General features: G+C 40.6%; 3 long non-coding RNA genes across 4 annotated transcripts in view; 1 reads left to right on the top strand and 2 right to left on the bottom strand.

The window, feature by feature from the left end:
* Positions 1-17,687, bottom strand: part of LOC145455468 (uncharacterized) — a 175,944-nt gene that overhangs the window by 97,265 nt on the left and 60,992 nt on the right. The window lies entirely within an intron of this gene.
* On the top strand, positions 2,592-12,573 carry LOC145455465 (uncharacterized). 2 transcript variants are annotated; one of them, XR_013920340.1, is made up of 4 exons: positions 2,592-2,621; positions 2,723-6,811; positions 6,871-11,438; positions 12,130-12,573. It is a non-coding gene; the product is annotated as an uncharacterized LOC145455465 (long non-coding RNA). The 2 variants fall into 2 exon arrangements; XR_013920342.1 differs by lacking the exon at positions 2,592-2,621 and having other exon boundaries at positions 6,076-6,811; positions 6,871-10,966.
* Positions 11,434-14,618, bottom strand: LOC145455464 (uncharacterized). The gene is made up of 4 exons (XR_013920339.1): positions 13,696-14,618; positions 13,506-13,628; positions 13,273-13,431; positions 11,434-12,096 (listed from the first exon to the last, which is right to left on the bottom strand). It is a non-coding gene; the product is annotated as an uncharacterized LOC145455464 (long non-coding RNA).

Below are 17,687 nucleotides of genomic sequence, written 5' to 3'. Positions count from 1 at the left end.
AACGTGCTGAATATAGTTTTAGAGACGTATTTCTTTCTAGCGTCTGGTATTCATTCCTGACTAGACCAGCGGACCGCAGCCGTGGAAGCAGTTTCTTCTCCATCATTCAAGTCGAAATCTCTGCATGTGCATATTACGCTAATTATATCCACATTTAACATGGACTTGATATGTTGGTAAAATCGATGTCCCAATGAGCCTGCGTGATGTACAGTATTGTTTTGCGAAGTTATCAAGCATTTAACAATGGTGGCTAGTATGTAATATGGGTCAGAAGACTCATTTTAAAATTTATTGAGTCAAGGCATTCAGGATAATTTTTATACACTTGCCACTGTCCATTCAAAGTGCAATGTACTTTTTGTATAGGTTATACTTTTCATCGTTGTAAGATGGCCTCCTCATCTACTTTAACTGTCGTAGTTGACATGGAAGATGCTATGGGAGACGAAATTGAGGCAGTAGCGGAAAAGAGCAGGTTAGCATGCAATGTAAGACACATGCCGCAAGTTATTCACCCTCAACACACTCCCAGATTCGACCAGCACCATCTATGTGACGGAACTATTCCAACAGTTGAAGTTATTATGGACGAAAGAAAGTAATCCTACCGTAAAAGTAATAAATTTCCAATTCAACAATTCAATTCCGCTTCCTTGCAGTTATTTGTCAAATCAAATGGTCACCGGCAGTTCATCAGAGGGGTATCAATGTAAGTAAGGCGCCACTTAAGGTAGTATTTGTCACTAATGCTTTGATAGAATCAACTACAAGATATGAAGTACTATTTAGATGCTTTGTATACAGATTGCAGGCTAAAACAAGACCGCATATTCAGTTAAGCATAACTAAATACACAATACAGGCTGATTTAGGCATTTTGTCGCTTTAGTTCATTCATGAACCTGAGTTTCCTAAACAGTTACAGATGAAGAAATCAAAAGTGCATGGTCCAGGAGCACCAACGGTCAAATACTACCAGACAACTTGTTTAAGTATTTGAAGAACACGATTGAGAAGGCCAGTAGTGGGAGCCAGTTGATGTACATGTTCAGCTGTGATGGTATGACACTTCCAGAACAGTTCCCAAGTCAGCCAAGAGTATTTCTACTTCAAAGTGTGCGCAGAGTATTCGACATAGCGTCATCCAAATTTCACAGAAAGAAACCTAGTAAAAAGGAAGTTAATTGTGACCTGACCAAGGATGAAATGTATATCATACAGTATATTGCCGGCTATATACTTCAGAAGATGAAAAAACGTTGCCGAGATACATACGAATTCGATTTGATATGCCAGTTGATTGAAGACGAGCCTGATGCCAACGTGTCACCAAATTCATTAATATCTGTATTGCAGAATAAGGATTTTGGCCAATTGACCGTACCTGTCCAGGGGTTATTGAATGCATTTATGGTTATTGAGACTAAATTTCGATCAGGATACCAACACCATCATATTATTGAAAATGTTATGCATGATATAGATTTGACGACGTTCACGCTAGCACTTCAAAACTCCATAACAAATCAGTTGCTTGAAAAAATCTTTCGTTATTATATCAGAATTCGCTGCTACCAAAAAGCAAGAGTCATCAACTCAGAACTTCAGAATAATAAGGACCAAAATATTAGTCAACGGAAGGTGTTGAAGTCTATTTGCACCAAGAAGTGATTTGTACGCAGTGAATACAATGTGATGAATTTTCTTTCTCGAATTCTGAAAAACAGTGCTATAGTAACTCATTGAACAATTGCATCACACGACTACAATAAATATGCACAAATGCAATTTACTTGAGCATTTCTGTTCAGTTGATGACACGGCAGTGGGGAGTAGACATTTGATTCTACTCAGAAGGCTTTTGACGCTTGGCATCAGAATGTGTTGAAGCATCAAACAGGACGTTTGAACCCCTGGTATTTTTCAAGTCTTTTCTGACGCCAATAATTCTTTGCAAATGACCATATCGCTCCAGGTCCGGGTTTTCACAAGTACCACCAGACTTCCTGATCTGGCCAAAAAACGCTTCCAACGGATCCTGATTCAACCTCTTGGTAATAATATAGTAATCTGTTGGAAGCAATGGCAGGAATGTCCGAATCAAATTAACGATTGCCATTGTCGTTAACTCGAGACCCTCATACGTTTGCCAGCTCAAGAATTTTTTGGCTTTCTCAGTTGCTGTTCCTCCAGCGCAAGAATCTTTCCATTTCCGCATTTGAGGCAAGAAATCATTTTCCAGCCAGTCCAAGCGTGAATCGTCTGGACTGCAATATGGCCTCAAGTCAGCGTTGTAGGTGAACTTAGTTGACGTATTCATAATGTCGAACCACTTGTTGAAGATACCGGCAAACCATGCAGAAGCTTCCATATCCTCACCTCCCCTCGCTCGCATAATACGCGCAACACTATTAGAGAGAAGCTGAGCAGCAAAAATCACCCGCATCTTCGCAAAGCTTTGCATACGAAAATGTGCATCCGTCAATTTGCAGCATCTCAATTCCGTCGTTTTAAACAGTTTGGGAACAGCCGTAAAATGCCGCCATCGAATAAATTTACCATCCTTGTTAAGAAGTTTCGTACCACCGGTGCGGCTGGCGTAGAGGTTGTTGCGTACGGTTTTTAACAAATGAGGAGGGTCGAAAATCAAAAATATCTCATGCTGGGGGTTGAATATATTTTGGCATTTGTAAGGAAACCTCAAGTTCAAGTTATTCAGCTCTTGGAACATCTTGCGATTTGCACTGAGTCCATCAGCAACAAACGCAGCTACCCGAAATCCACAATCCTCCAAGATGCCGACACATTCCCAGAATATACTTGAAAGTTGGAATGAAGCCACCGACTTCGTTGCATAGTATGCCAAGGGCATGGAAAAAGACGTTACCAGGCCTCTAGCATAAACTTGAAGAGCATGTGTAGCTGGTTCACCAACATCTACAGGTCTCGACTCGCCAAGATCAACGAACCCGACCATTCTGTCTTTCATTGTACTGAATACAATATTCTCTTTCACTGAAAATGCAAAATAAGAAATAGTTAGACACATGAAACATCACATTGAACAGCATCGCTGAAGCTATAAAGTACGGTAGCTATGAAGTGATGACAGCACAATCTAGCCAATAAGTGATTCAAGCTACAAAATTAAATACCTTTTATCTCATCCATGGATAATACAAGAAGACGTTCATGCTCTTCCATCGACCTAGATTTCTCCTTCAACTGTTGTATAGTACTATCCAAGAATCCGGGTGATGAGCTATGGACACTTCTATAAGATCAAAAACGAGATTTGACAATTGGATCTGGGCGGAGGGCACGCTAGTACATATGTGCAAAAGTTTGGGGCATAAACATCATAGCCTGTATCGTGTATTAGACACGCACGGAAGAAATGATAAGATCATGGGTGGGGTAAAACGCGGCATACAAGTTGAATATTAAAGAAAACCAACCGGTAATTGAAAAGTGTTCTCCTACTAGGTAGTACTAGCAGACCAGTATCGCGAAGCTGTTCGTAGGCACTGCTACTTTTCATGGCTAGTGTGAGACAAAACCTGCAAGGTATGCATCAATTACCGTAACACCCATTCTGGCCAATTTAACTAGAATGATACCTTATCAAATCGGGATGAAATCTTCTGCCTTGTTTCGACGAGTTGTTGAGCTTTGCTTGCTCTTGCCAAAATAACTGGTAGAACGGCGGAACTTCATTTTTCCGTAAACCTAAACAATATCAAGGTTGAAAAGAGCAGTTCTTAAAATCATGAACACTCAAACCTTCTGAAAATATTGTCTCCATGTCCACGCACAGGCCAGAATCAAGCCGTAATTGTGAGTTGTCACTTTCAAGGCGACTCACGATTTGTTCCAACCACTCTATCCTTGAAAGGTATGAATTTTAAAATATTTCAAGAGCAAATTTTAAACAATTGTATTTCTCATACTTTTCTTCCTGTGTCCTAATTGTTGCAACAGTCCTGCTAGGTAGGCTTTTTGTGGTTGCATGATACAGAGGTTCATTTTCAACCTCTTTTCTGTAGCGAGTGTTCCTTGCTTTTAATTTTCTCAAACGTCGCTCAGCATCAAGGCAGGGTTTGCATTTATCGCCATGGCGGATGAACACCTCACATCTTCTTGACCTTCATATAAGTATTTCAGATTTTACTTGGTATATCTAGAAAATCAGAGGGACAAACTTACCTTTGAGCGATTAGGTAGGTACTTGGTGGAGGAGGAACTGCAAGCATTCCATCTAATGAATCATACAACATTCCTTGGTGCTTGATAACATCAGCATTTTCCGAATCGGTCTCGGTTGCGATTCCTCGGCAAATAGAAAAGTTCGACACAGTATTGATGATTCCAGCAAGAGTAGTTTTTCCCGCATCAATCGATTCAATGGCAGCCCCAGTATTTGAAAACCAGCCATAGTAGGCAGCATGAATCATCAAAGAATCATTTATTTTGATGAGAATCTTTGGAAATACCCCAATGCTTGAATTCGAGTGGATTACAATATGGTTATCTCTCATCTGGAACTGCCACGATTCAGGAAGATAACGAATTGCGCTTTTTTCAATGTCCTTCAAATTATTGTGGTATGTAGCTTGTTCCAATTTCCTCTCAGTTGGAGGTGGTCTCTGCGGCGTTTTCTTCACACAGACACTCTTTACAGGCAAATTCAAGGTTGGAATTGCTCCAATTTTCAAATTGATCAATTTGCGTCCTGTTTACAAAAGCAAATGCATTAAACCAGAGTCCGCCAACTCGTGGCCCGCGAGAAGGTTTTTGAGTGGCCCGCAAGGTAATTTCCGAAATTAGTAATATTATCAAAAATGGATTGCATAAATTGTGAACTTGCAAGGCCAACTAAAAATTTGATTAGTCTGACCGCAACACTTGAGATGTGATGACTAAAATATCAGTTCCGACGCATTGGCAGATCCATGAGTCAGTCACATTTTGGTAGATCTTCGTACACTACAAAAAAGCCGAATTATTTGCGATTGACTTATCAAAAGTAAAAATTTTCTACACGTTTCGCGCAACATGTTGTCACTTGATTCTTTGCTTTTAATATTGTTACCTCTTTGTGAATATGAAAGAACTCCCAATGTATCAGATGAGTCGAACTATATTGGTGATTACGAGACAGAATGTCGTTTAGCATATGCGACCTTGCATTTATACCGTCGACTATGAAACCTAGGCCCAAAATGATTGAGGCATGTTGGTTGAATCTTTCGATATCGATATGTTTAGTCACCGAAGAGTCCAGTCCTTGCAAACTGAGCCCAGCGATATATACAGCAGGCCCCCAATAGAGTCAAGTGACAATATTATTGACCTATGAATTTCTAAAAAATTTCACGCTTCGCGCAGCTGGTGGCCCGCGCAGTAGTTCGTCAATCGAATGTGGCCATTTGGCTGAAAAGGTTGGCCATTCCTGCATTAGACATTAAAACGAAACTTGTTTTGTCAGTCTAACCAGTCAACTACCATTGGAATAAAAATATATAGTCAAGTTAGCTTACCAATCTGTAGAACTTATGCAATGATGAAGGGTACGGTATAGAATCGTTTCCTCACCTTTCAACAAATCGGATGACGCGAAATGAAGCTCGCAAATCTTTAAATCGTCTCTTTTATACAATTGATCCAGCCACTGATCTTGACGCATGCTTCTAATAAATTTCTCAAAGTTTTCAGCCCATTCATATTTGGCGCCAGTACAAAAACGTTTTGCTGGTACTTTGAACAAATGCGCATTGGCAGAGGTTTTAGCACACCCTGGTATGCAACACTGCCTGCCCATGCTGACGCAACCAACTATTCATCTATCAATTAACTTCAAGAAAAATAGTTATAATTGTGAATAGTCAATAAAATTGCTTTCTGAGAGAGTCTTCATTTTCATACAACCAAAATACATAACAAACGGCAGTGATTGTAGCAAATGGTCAATGAAGCAATGTCTGGGCGAGTAGTTAAATGGGTGTCGTCGAATTTTCACGATGGCCACCCACTAGCAATAAGATAACCTCCACAAGGATCTTAATCAGTTTCGCTTTCAAGATATCAGATGGCGTTAATTGCTGTCTTGATTTCCTAGGCTATTTCCGCTCGTACACAGATGCAACAACCTAAGCAGCTAGTCAGTACCTGAATATTGCGCACTGACGGAAGTTTGAAAAGACCTTAGTATGCTGTACTGTCTCACCATGCTCGTAAACCTTATTTTCAATCAACCAACAACCGAAAAATCCACGGAATATATCTCTCAGCAAATGTGATAGTAGCACTCCACAAAGGAACATAGCTTAATGAAGGGTATCCAGTCAACCTTATCCGCGCACAAGCTGAATTCGGCGGGAGTAGACCTTACAGCGTTAGGGAGCGTGGCAGTTTCCAATCATTGTATATATATCATTGGTCTAGATGGAGGATACTGATGAAAAAGGTGGCACTGTGCAAGTGTGCATTAAAGGTCAACTGCATCTTCATGACAACTTTGCGGAATCATGTTCAGAATTTTTTTTCATAACGAAATTACCGACTTTCCGTGTTTCAACTCAATCGGAAATTGCCGTAATTTTGACTGAAAGTTCCAATATTGGCATGTTTACAGAAAAAGCAGAATGTGCATTGTGACGTCAAGTGAATGACACATATTATCAACACCGGTCACAGCGGCTGTTTGTGTTCTCGCAGTTTTTATTCTAGTCAGTAATGGCCGAGGTTTCCATTGTAACGGATTTGCCAAGTGATATTGAGACTGAGTCTGAGTACTCCGATGTCGAATGTGAGTATCGTTTTTGCACGTACTTACAAAATTACCGTTAAAATGTCGGATTGGTTCAGGTGTTGATGCGCTCGATCCCACGTCAGTGGAACCCCTTGCAGCTTCATAATAATGATTGGTCATGAACAGCCTAGCTTGCTCAGCGCGAGCCGCTCGTCGAGACTAAATGAAATACAGTTGTATATATAGTATGTAGTGTAATAGCTCGTTTCAGTCATGCATCTTGATAAGTTTGTGCTGTAAGGGGGTTCCGAGAGTTACTGACAGAAATAAAGTGTATCACAGAATTGCCAGGATTCAATGCAGTGTGTCTGGACGTTGACGTATTGGAGATGTCCTACTATGGATATCAACAGGAATATGGCCGCAGAATAATAACATCGAGTTCGATGTATGAATGGGATGAGTCTCTGATCCGGTTGCCAAATACTTTTCTCGCACTAATGCATTTGTTTTCACTTTTCAGAAATTGTGTTCGCTGGGTATGGGGATTCTGTGGCAAAAACCAGCGGAAAATCCTGCCTGCATGCGTTGTTACTGCTGTCCGAACAAAATTTACGTCAAATTCTTACAAAGGATTCAAGTTCAGTAACGCCACATTGTGAATGTACAGTTGTATTCCAAATAATAAACGCATGTAACTAATCGACCAAAATGACTACCGTGTCGGGTGTCAGGCAGAAAAGCAAATCGGGTTTTATGTCGGGCAATAGCTTCCTCTCTGCTAATTTTGATTACGCTGCTAGTCAGAGGAGGTGGAGCGGTCTCAGCACAATCGCTCAACTCAACAGTTTCTGGTCCAGTTCTGATGAGTGCTTGAACTTCTTCGATAAGCTCATTGTAGAAATCTAGAACAGGCATAACAATATGAAGAAATCTTATGCTGCAGTCAGATCAGCGCAGATGTGATCGGCGGTTCTTTTCATTCCAGGACTCTATCCTCTTTGCTGCCATTCAGTTTCTGCTCTCAGCTTCGGTTGATAATATACAAGCCAGGAACACGCTCGGGCTCTATTACTGATACAGGTATATTTAGTATAGAGCCCCATACACATCGAGCGAGAAGGCATATCCGCAACATCCCATAGCTAAAAGTTGGAGCCAACTTCTCCGCATCTCACGAGTATGCCTCTCCCACATCGTTTTCCACAAGCATATTACAACTGGAACACCCCACAGACATGGTTTCGTAACTATCAACACTTACGGAGAATCGCGTTCATACTAGCCATAATTTCCCGCGAATTTACCGAAAAAACGACCTGTATGAACATAAGTTCGCGGTAACTCTAAATAGGTATGAACGCGCTCTTTTCCCGGAACTGTTTCGGTAATTTTTTCTCTATGTGAACATCGCCAGTTTCGGAACTTGTTCCCGAAAGAGTTTCGTAAATCCGGTATGAAAAGGGCCTATGATGATCTTCCGATCATTTCGCTACAGCGGGACTGTGGACTTCTGTCCTTGCTTGCTGTATAGTTTTTGTATACTTTTTGATGATCCTAATGTGTAATTGTATTGCAATGCGTCTGTAATACCATCGAGATGCCTTCATCAGCCAATGAAAAGGAATTGGTCGTTGTACATGAGGTACAGAATACAGCCATCCACAACGCGATATATCCCGGATTACGATATATATCTTCATCTTCTAGCAGACTTGCTGGAAAGAGGGCGAGTTGAACCAGTGTCCAAATACCAGGTCTAATATCAGTTCGGTTTATTCGCATTTTTATCGGTTCAGTACACCACACAAATACTCTTTAAATCCTTAATCCAATCGAAGTTACATTATGGCTTACCATACGTCCTCTTTTAAGAGGATTTGTCCTCTTTTTTGACTTTTTTGAAAGTGTCCTCGGAGGACGCCCTTTTGTCCTCTTTTTTGAGATTTTGTCCTCTTTTTTGAAAATTTAGGTCAGATTTAGAGCAAATTGCGAGTGATATGCCGCAAATTAGCACAGAAGTGAAGCTCCGGCGGGTATTTCGGAGTGAAAAAGGGTGATTTCAGCTCTGAGCGAAAAGATGACCTTTTTTTTAGTTATCCGCCTGGCAATGTGGAGAGAAAACGGTATTTTGAGAATTCTTGTCCGGTTTTGCAAGTCTAAAATTTCTGAAAAAGTGTCCTCTTTTTAGATTTCCAAAATATGGTAAGCCTACTGTTGGGGGGCTGCCAGTAAAACTGCACTCAAGCCACTGCAAAAGCTACAGCATAAAGTACTCCGAATCATAGCTAGGGCCCCAAAGGGGTCTGGCTGCCCATCCAACAAGTCGCTGCTGAAGAGATTCGGCGTCCTAAACATAGAAGATATGCGGAACCTAGAAATCGCCAAGTTTATGTATCAGTTCCACTGCGGTCGTTGCCCCGAATATTTCAAAGACTTCTTTACCTCGGAATCAAAAGCGCACAAGTACAACACACGCGCGTCCACGTCGTCCAAATATCATATGATCGACCGAAAAGATCATCGCTCTATCACATATACCGGACCTGATGTGTGGAACAGTATCCCGCGGCCATCCGACAGTCGACGAGCATGTCCAGTGTCCACATTCAAGTCGAAATACAAGCAATTACTACTAAATAAATACAGTCCATCCTCAAGATTAACGGACCACGACTGACCTATCGATCTCGATTCCCATGGCATGCCGCCCGATTTCTTGTAGTTTTTTTCTATACTATCTTCTTTACTTTCATTCAGTGTGCATGCCTCCTCTTTACATCGCCCAGGCCCTAGGCCGAGGTGGGTGTCTGACTCCATAAACTACGCCAAGTCGCTTTGACATCTTCCTGTCTTTTCATTGTATCGCATTTTGTGGTGTATTGAACTGATCAACTTGGTAATAAACCAATGATGATGATTTTGGGAGAAGACGGCGATTAGCAGCAGCGGTAGCATAGCAGAGAAGATGCGGTACTTTGCTTAAATTTTTCTTCGGATGGTATCATCGCATAGCAGTGGACAATGTTGGACTGTAAATCACTGCACTGCACGATGTACCGCGTGCTCACTGCTCATGCTCACGCATCGTGTACTGTGTCTGTCAGATTCACTGTGTGCTACAATACAAACAATGTATTCGATATATTTAAGAGAATGGCGCTATTATGTAGGCTACCGATAACCTAAACACATAAACAGCCGAAGTCCGTCAATGCTCAATAAAGGCTGTATCAGACGAGGCGATGTCGGCGGAGCGTTAGTGTTTGTTTTATGATCGCTGCCATCGGCCGAATCGCCGCCGATTTTAATTGACAGTGTCAATTAACTCGGCGACATCGCCGGCGATGAGAGAAGTGAGAGATGCGCTCATGCGTATCCATATATAAACCAGTGTCGAGACTTCAATAGCGTCACTTTTGCTCAAGACGTTTGGCGGACGGACCTTCTGGCGAGGCATTGCGAAACGAATTACTGCGATGTAGTACTAAATTATTGAGCCGCTCCACTTATCCAGTATAAGCCGGCGTTGCAAAATCGGATGCACCCACCACCTTCGAGTAGCATCAGCACGCGCATATTCTTCTATAGCTATCATGGCAGTCAAAACTCGTGCTACCTTCAACTTTTTTGACCTACCCTTACAAATACCATACTACCATGGTTCAGAGAAGGTTTTATTCGACAAGACATTGCAGCATGAACACATTGGACAGACATCATAACCATATTGCAGAATTAGTTTCGAATATTTTCGGCTAGTTGTAACTTTGTTTCCGGATAATTTTGACCAGACGTGACTTTTGACTTTCAAGTCGAAAGAAAAAAATCGTCAGCTCGACAACCAAAACGGACAGTGTACCCCTTGTTATAGGACTGGTAGCACTCTAAAGTTGTTTTGTCAAAGGTCCAAGCAAATATAAACCAGCCAACTCTAGGCCCTAAATGTATCTAGCTCCGCTGCACAATAGACACTTACGTGACCTTTGACACGAACCAATCAGGTTGCAGTAAGATGTAAACAAAGAACAAGCCCGGGCAAGCTTACTATGAGCTCTTATGGAAAAGTGTTGAAAAATATAGGTTTTTAGCAAAATTACATTGAATTGGGAATAGCTGGGTTTGGTGAATGGTAATAACGTAGAGGTAGTATGTATATGCAGTGTTATAACCTACAATAAGCATGAATGATGGCAAGCACGCATCAGCATGGTATGTCCAAATGAATGAATTTCTGACAACTTTTCGGATGAAGCAACTATTGCTGCATTATCCTTAGTCGTATACTATAGGATTGTCGTAGCGAATAGAATGTATTAGAGGAATATTGAGTCAGGATATGTGTGGTATCCATTATGTGGCGTTATATGCGTTCTATTTATGGAATCGACATTTGTATATAGTAGTCTACAGTCTGTATCATTATCTAGCAAATTACTGTTACACTGGACACTTGTCTGCATATTCAATGATCATATTAATATGATATATGTTAGGCAACATGATCTGTTCCCGGATGAAATCGTGATTTTTTGTTCTAGCTCGTGTATTGTATCTATCAGGATAAATACTGTGCTAATAGCCTGCGTAACATGGAGATGGCTACCCAGACGGTTCCTGGTGTGCGCTTTTACCTTTCCCAGAGCCAATGACATGCATGGAAGAATGTAAAATCTGGATAAAGGCATGTGGACTTCCTTGTAGTCATCTGAATTCTCATTTTATTAAGAAAATGACATATCTATTATCGTACCGAAAATATTGAATCGTGACATAATCTAGAATCTAGATCAGTGGTTCCCAACATGGGCGATTTGGCGGTCTAGGGGGGCGGAAATAACGAAGGGGGCGAAAATAGCGAAGGGGGCGATTCGGGGGGGCGATGACGCGTCAAAACGGCTGACATTTTTTATTTTTATTTTAGTCAACCCACGGAAATTTAGTTACAAAAGTGTGTCAAATTAGACATCGAGCAGAAAATTTGACCCTTTTTTTAGTCAACCCGCCGGTGATTACAGGTTTGTATGCCCAATTTTCGGTACACAAAATTTGGGGGGCGATGATCGGTATTGACCTTGAAAAGGGGGCGATAGGTCAAAAAGGTTGGGAACCACAGATCTAGATGAAACAATTCTGTGTTACAAAATGAGTCCAATCTGAAATGCAGTCACACTTGATGCCACAATCGACTTGGTGTGTGTCTCGTTTTATTCCACTCCAGTTTTGTTGCTTGATGGTGTGTAATGTATTGAAATTGTTGAAAACAATACATTGTACGAGTCGGATACATTGTACGAGTCGGACGAGTACGCCTTGATAGGTGCCTGCACAGCAGTATTGCTCTGTAAAATAAACATATTATATATTTTGTGCAGGCTTGATGGATATCTTTTATGAAGCTGCAGAAAGAGGAAGTCGATGGATAAAACGCAAGAAAATCAAATTTCTGGAATAAGTATAGAAGCGCAAAACAGTAAACTCGTCCGGGAAAATTACAAATTGGCGGACAATTATTGCTAGTGAAGTTCAGTTCTCAGAGGAGCATCATAATGTCAAAAGATGCGGAGAAGCTGAAATTTTATGCTAGACTACATTAAATTCTTTCTGAATTGCCCGACTTATCCTACTGACGTCAAATTTATAGTGTTGCTGTAAGCATAGTATTTAACCATTGGGTCAGCCATATGTAACTGCTTCATTAAATCGCGATTTGGCCATGTAGATATGTGGTTCTTAAAAATGCACCATTTGCATTCATTCATGATTTCTCAAATCTAGAATGATTATTGACTGTCAATAAATCACATACAACTTTGAAAGGATTGATGGATTGTGGTACACTTACTTTTGTGCAGGAACTATTTACAGGCAGCATTTAAGATCGAAATATTAGTTAAATATGTGGATTCGACAAGAAATGTAAGAAAATGATGGAGTTCAGCTATGGTGAGCCAGGCAATGCTATCATGGCAGAAAAGGGATTCACCATTGAGTCTGAAATCAAGAAATTGAATCTAGATTTAAATATTCCTGCACGTGATTTACACACCTTCAAATGCCTGAGCCAGACTGTTCCACAACAAGAAAGATGGCGAGAGAACGTATTCATATTGAACAGCTGATCGGAAGAATCAAGGAGTATAAAATTTTGTCTGGTGTCATACTATGCAGCATTGTGTATCACAACTAACCAAATATATATGGACTAATTGCATACTCTAATTCAAGATTGAAAATTAAAAATGAATGACGCAATATATTCGGCAATTGTGCAAATTCAGTTCCATTGTCAATATCGTAATGCCTAATAGCATGCTACGGATCGTAATTACGCGGTGCCATGGTCAGTCTATACCAACAGTGCATGTCTAGATATTCCAGTGGTGTGCATTATTGAAGCTCATTTAGATGCCCAATTTGTTGAATGAACAATTCTCCAGATGAAAATGTTCTAGGATTATTTGTGTTTGATGGAATGTTATAAAACTGAAGACACCATCAGATACACCAAAATCTACCTTGAGGCAGGAGTTGATCGGTTGCGAGTACGGTGGAGAGATTGCTTGTCAATCACGATGGAGCTCACTGATGCTGATGCAAATCACAATGTAGTCCTTTTAGCTTCAGGTGCTGGATTGTCTTAATCAATGCATATGCATGAGAGCATATATCAGAACCTAATATGAAAATAAATCATGGTTAAAATATCTATTGAAGGAGTCTCTGAAAAAATGTCTTTTTCCTTACTTACCCTGTCTTACAAGTGCAGGACGAATCAATAATGGATTTTCCGAGAACGTGTATTTCCATTGAGTGTGTTATCTCACTTTTCCGCAAGTTGCCATAACATTGGCTGTTCACTAGAATATTGCTTCTAAAAAGAGTGGATTGTCTCCTCAATCTTTATCCCTAAATCGTGTGCATAGCGCTCCATGAAATACTTCGTAGCTTTCTCCGCGGTGTTAGAAGGATATGCTGTTCCACTCAAATCCATAAATTCGATAGAATCTCCAGAGCTTTCAAGTTTCATAATCAATATACAAAAATTGTGATGTGTGGCAGCAGCTATATTTTATAGTATATATATTTCTGAACATGAGATATGCTTGAAAATTTTGCTCGAGACCTGGAGCCTATGAAATCGTCAAAATATGCATTACCACAATCCTATAGTATAGTATACAACAATCGTCGCTTAATCAGAAAAGTTGTCAAAAACCCGTGCATTTGGACACAGCACGCTGGTGCGTACTTGCCACCATTCATGTTCATCCTAGATTAAAAGCTGCAACCACATACTAGCTCTACGCTATTACTATTCATTAAGGCCAGTCATCCCCAATTCAACGTAATCTTGCTTAAAACCTTCATTTTTCAACCTTTTTCCATAAGAGCTCATAGTAAGCTTGCCCGGGCTTGTTCTTTGTTTACATCCTGCTGCAACCTGACTGGTTCGTGTCAAAGGTCACGTAAGTGTCTATTGGGATTCTTCGGAATATTTATTCTGTTCGGATTTTCTGGATTATGGACAAGATTTTTCGGATTTGCATGGGTATTTGGATGAGATTGTTCGTATTCGGAAGGATTGCTCATCAGAGCTTTGAGCTGTCGGATGGATTCGGATTCTCAGAAATCACTATCCGCCCATCACTGATCATAATACGGTAGTATGTACGTTGTGCAGTACAGTGTACCTGACCTGTACAACAACAAAAAACCGATTCGCAGATGTCAATCATCCCCGAGCAGGTTTAAATGCAACGGGTCAACGCCTTCTGAAACTAATCAAGTGCAACGATCTCTCACACGATGGTAGAGAAATTATCGGCCGACATCGCCGGCATCGCCTCGTCTGATACAGCCTTAATGCCAGTATGCGGTATGTTGGTTTTTAACAGTTACGTCACACAAAACATATATTTCGGATAGTTACGTCACACACTTCCGGACGAATAGCCTGGACTACGGCTACGGGCTATTCGTCCGGTTCCGGTTCGTCCGGTTCCGGACGAATAGCCACTGCCTAACAAAATAGCTCAATACTAAACGGCGTAACGAGCGGACCGCGGAACTTGCAATACTAAACGGCGGACCGAGCGGACTACTAGGGATGGTGTGAACAATAGGCCTTTTGCAGGACTTCGATCACGTGACTAGATACGCATAGCAACAACAAATTGGTTAGCAAGCTACTTTCTCGCGCACCTGCTTCAGTGCTAAATATCGCATAGTGTACGGTTGATTTCTGGTTGTAAACGTTTCGGAAATTTGTTGTAGAAGTCATCAGAGATTCACCTATGCTAGATGTCAATCCTGTACAAAGCATTTAGAATGATATCGTCAGAATTACGCAGAAATCCATCGGTAACGTAGTCGTATTACGGTACTCAACTCTGATCATATGTACTTAAATTTATGCATTTGAAGTAAAGCAATTGGCTTATATTCTTGTAAGAGTATATGTTAGTTCAAGCAGTACTATTTGTCTGTTGTGGAGCCTGATTTTGGATGGAAGATATGGCTGAAGCAGCCGGGACCCACAAGGATCAGGATATACTGTCTGCTGGTTTGGGTGCTGGCGTGCTGCTATAAAACAAATGTCGCTGAACACATCGGAAGTATCTTTTGGGAGAACCTGCCGTCAAGACTAAGCAAATCAGTGCACTTTATTGTTGCCTTATACAATGCCAATTTTATTACCACTACTTCGCAACTGCGATTGAAGTGGATTTGGCAAATCACACTCGATTTTGATAAATAGTTGATGTCACATATGTGCGATATTTAGCGAATTAAGGGAAGTAACTATCATATAACTCTTAGAGCAGCTCAAACGCAGTGACAAGATCGGTCATCCTATACCCAGACGTGGTCAACGTGGTCATTGTTGGGAACCGAGTAGAAGTAATGCCTTAATTTATACTCCAGTACAACTAGCACTAATTACTTCCAGGACATGTCCAAAGTACTTCAAGTGGAAGTAGAAATGAATTTCTGAAAAGCGGTCAAGAAATTCGTTACATGAATTAGATTTGGTTGAGGGTCACTTAGTTTTAGAAATTGATGCCATGTGACAACTGTAAACATTGCATGTTGCATCCTCTTGATCAACGCAAAAGGGTGATGACACCACAAATAAGTGCAATTTTCAAAAATTAATTTAGTTACCGTGGTACTGGGGCTATTTTGCCCAGTTGTCATAACATAGCCCCAGTTATGAAAACCTCACGCTTGAAGGGGATGCAATCATGCGCCAAAGCTACTTTCTAGTTGACAAAATCCCAAACCTGACAAAAAGTACTACCTAAAAAGTGTCAAGTAGAAGTGGAAGTAGCCTAAACTCATAACGACGCTAGTACTCAGGTAAAATAGTACTTCGTTGCTGACCCCCTCTGTGTATTGGCTCAACCAACTCAGAAAACTCCTCTAAAGACGACTAACATTGTTTCTTTCGCATTGACTCCGTAATATTATGAACTTATGATATTCTTTGATTCATTGAATTTACAAATAAAATTGCAAAGAAGATCGATTTATTAATTTTTGTGCCTTCGATACCCAGAGCATAAGAAATAGTTGAAGAAAAATGGATGTTAACCTTATCAAGTTCAATAACTGCCGAGACTGTTATGCCAATGTATTTTCCTCTACCTCCATAGCCACTTGTCTAGACATATTCATAGCATCCACGGAAAAGCGCTTGTCTTGCTGTACACAAATGAAATATCATTTTCAAAGCAGACATCAACATAGGGAAAGAAGTTCAGGACATTTAGTCAATGGTCAGATCATCTGCTGACATTTTCTGTTGGCATGAAACCACGCTGCCTTCCACCGCATGACCAAATTTTATGTGGTGATAATAATTGGATCCAGGTTGAATTCTTGACGAGGGCATCATCAATTTCTTAGTTGCCTATGTTCGGCTCTCTTGGGATAATCCATCAGATCATTAATCCGTATGCATGTGGTATAGCCATATGTCTTGAAACTCAAGATATTTGCACTGCGCCATAGAGTGAAGTAATCCAATCCAGGCAATCAATCAAGTAATCCAGGCCCCGGGACAGTTTGTTTCACCCTCAATTGGAGCTGATGATCATTTTCCTTCGGGTAGTGGCACTTGGCAGCATGACAGAATGATCAATAACTTGTAAGATAGGTGTGGAGGTCTAAATATTTTGAATTGTTTAACTGAGAAGTCATACAATAGCTTAGGATATTTAATATATATATGTTATGTAGCACATTGCATGAATTCATAACACATCAACGTACTGGCACTGGCAGTCATTGTCTCTTAGGCTTAAAAATAGCAGTATCCTATATATATTGCAATCGATATCAATCATCAAAATGCTGCAATGATTACCAACTACCGCTACAATACAAGTATAGTATACTATCCACACCTAACTTAATGCTGCAATAAATATCACGCAGTCAATATCCTGCAATGTCGAATTTTGTGTCATAAAATCATAGTTGACTACCAAATAACGGCTACAATGTCGATCATTTTGACGCAAGGAGTTTAAATAGTTCATGAATCAAAGACACCCAACATATTTGAATCCTTGCGCATCTCCATGACACTTGCGAACGTTTACAGCCCGAAAACGATAATATACTGTATCCGAAATACGGCTACGTTAACGACGGATTTCTGCGTAATTCTGACGATATCATTCTATGTGCTTTGTACAGGATTGACATCTAGCCTAGGTAAATCTCTGATGACTTCTACAGCAAATTTCCGAAACGTTTACAACCAGAAATCAACAGTACACTATGCGATATTTAGCACTGAAGCAGGTGCGCGAGAAAGTAGCTTGCTAACCAATTTGTTGTTGCTATGCGTATCTAGTCACGTGATCGAAGTCATGCAAAAGGCCTATTACTGCGTTTCCATGCACGGCCGATGGGCCCATTT

Source organism: Botryllus schlosseri, chromosome 14 (genome assembly GCF_051294905.1).
Source record: "Botryllus schlosseri isolate E-star chromosome 14, Bs_hap1, whole genome shotgun sequence".
Lineage (NCBI taxonomy): Eukaryota > Metazoa > Chordata > Ascidiacea > Stolidobranchia > Styelidae > Botryllus > Botryllus schlosseri.
The sequence above is the reverse complement of the archived record's forward strand: the minus strand, read 5'-3'. Positions and strand labels throughout refer to the sequence as shown.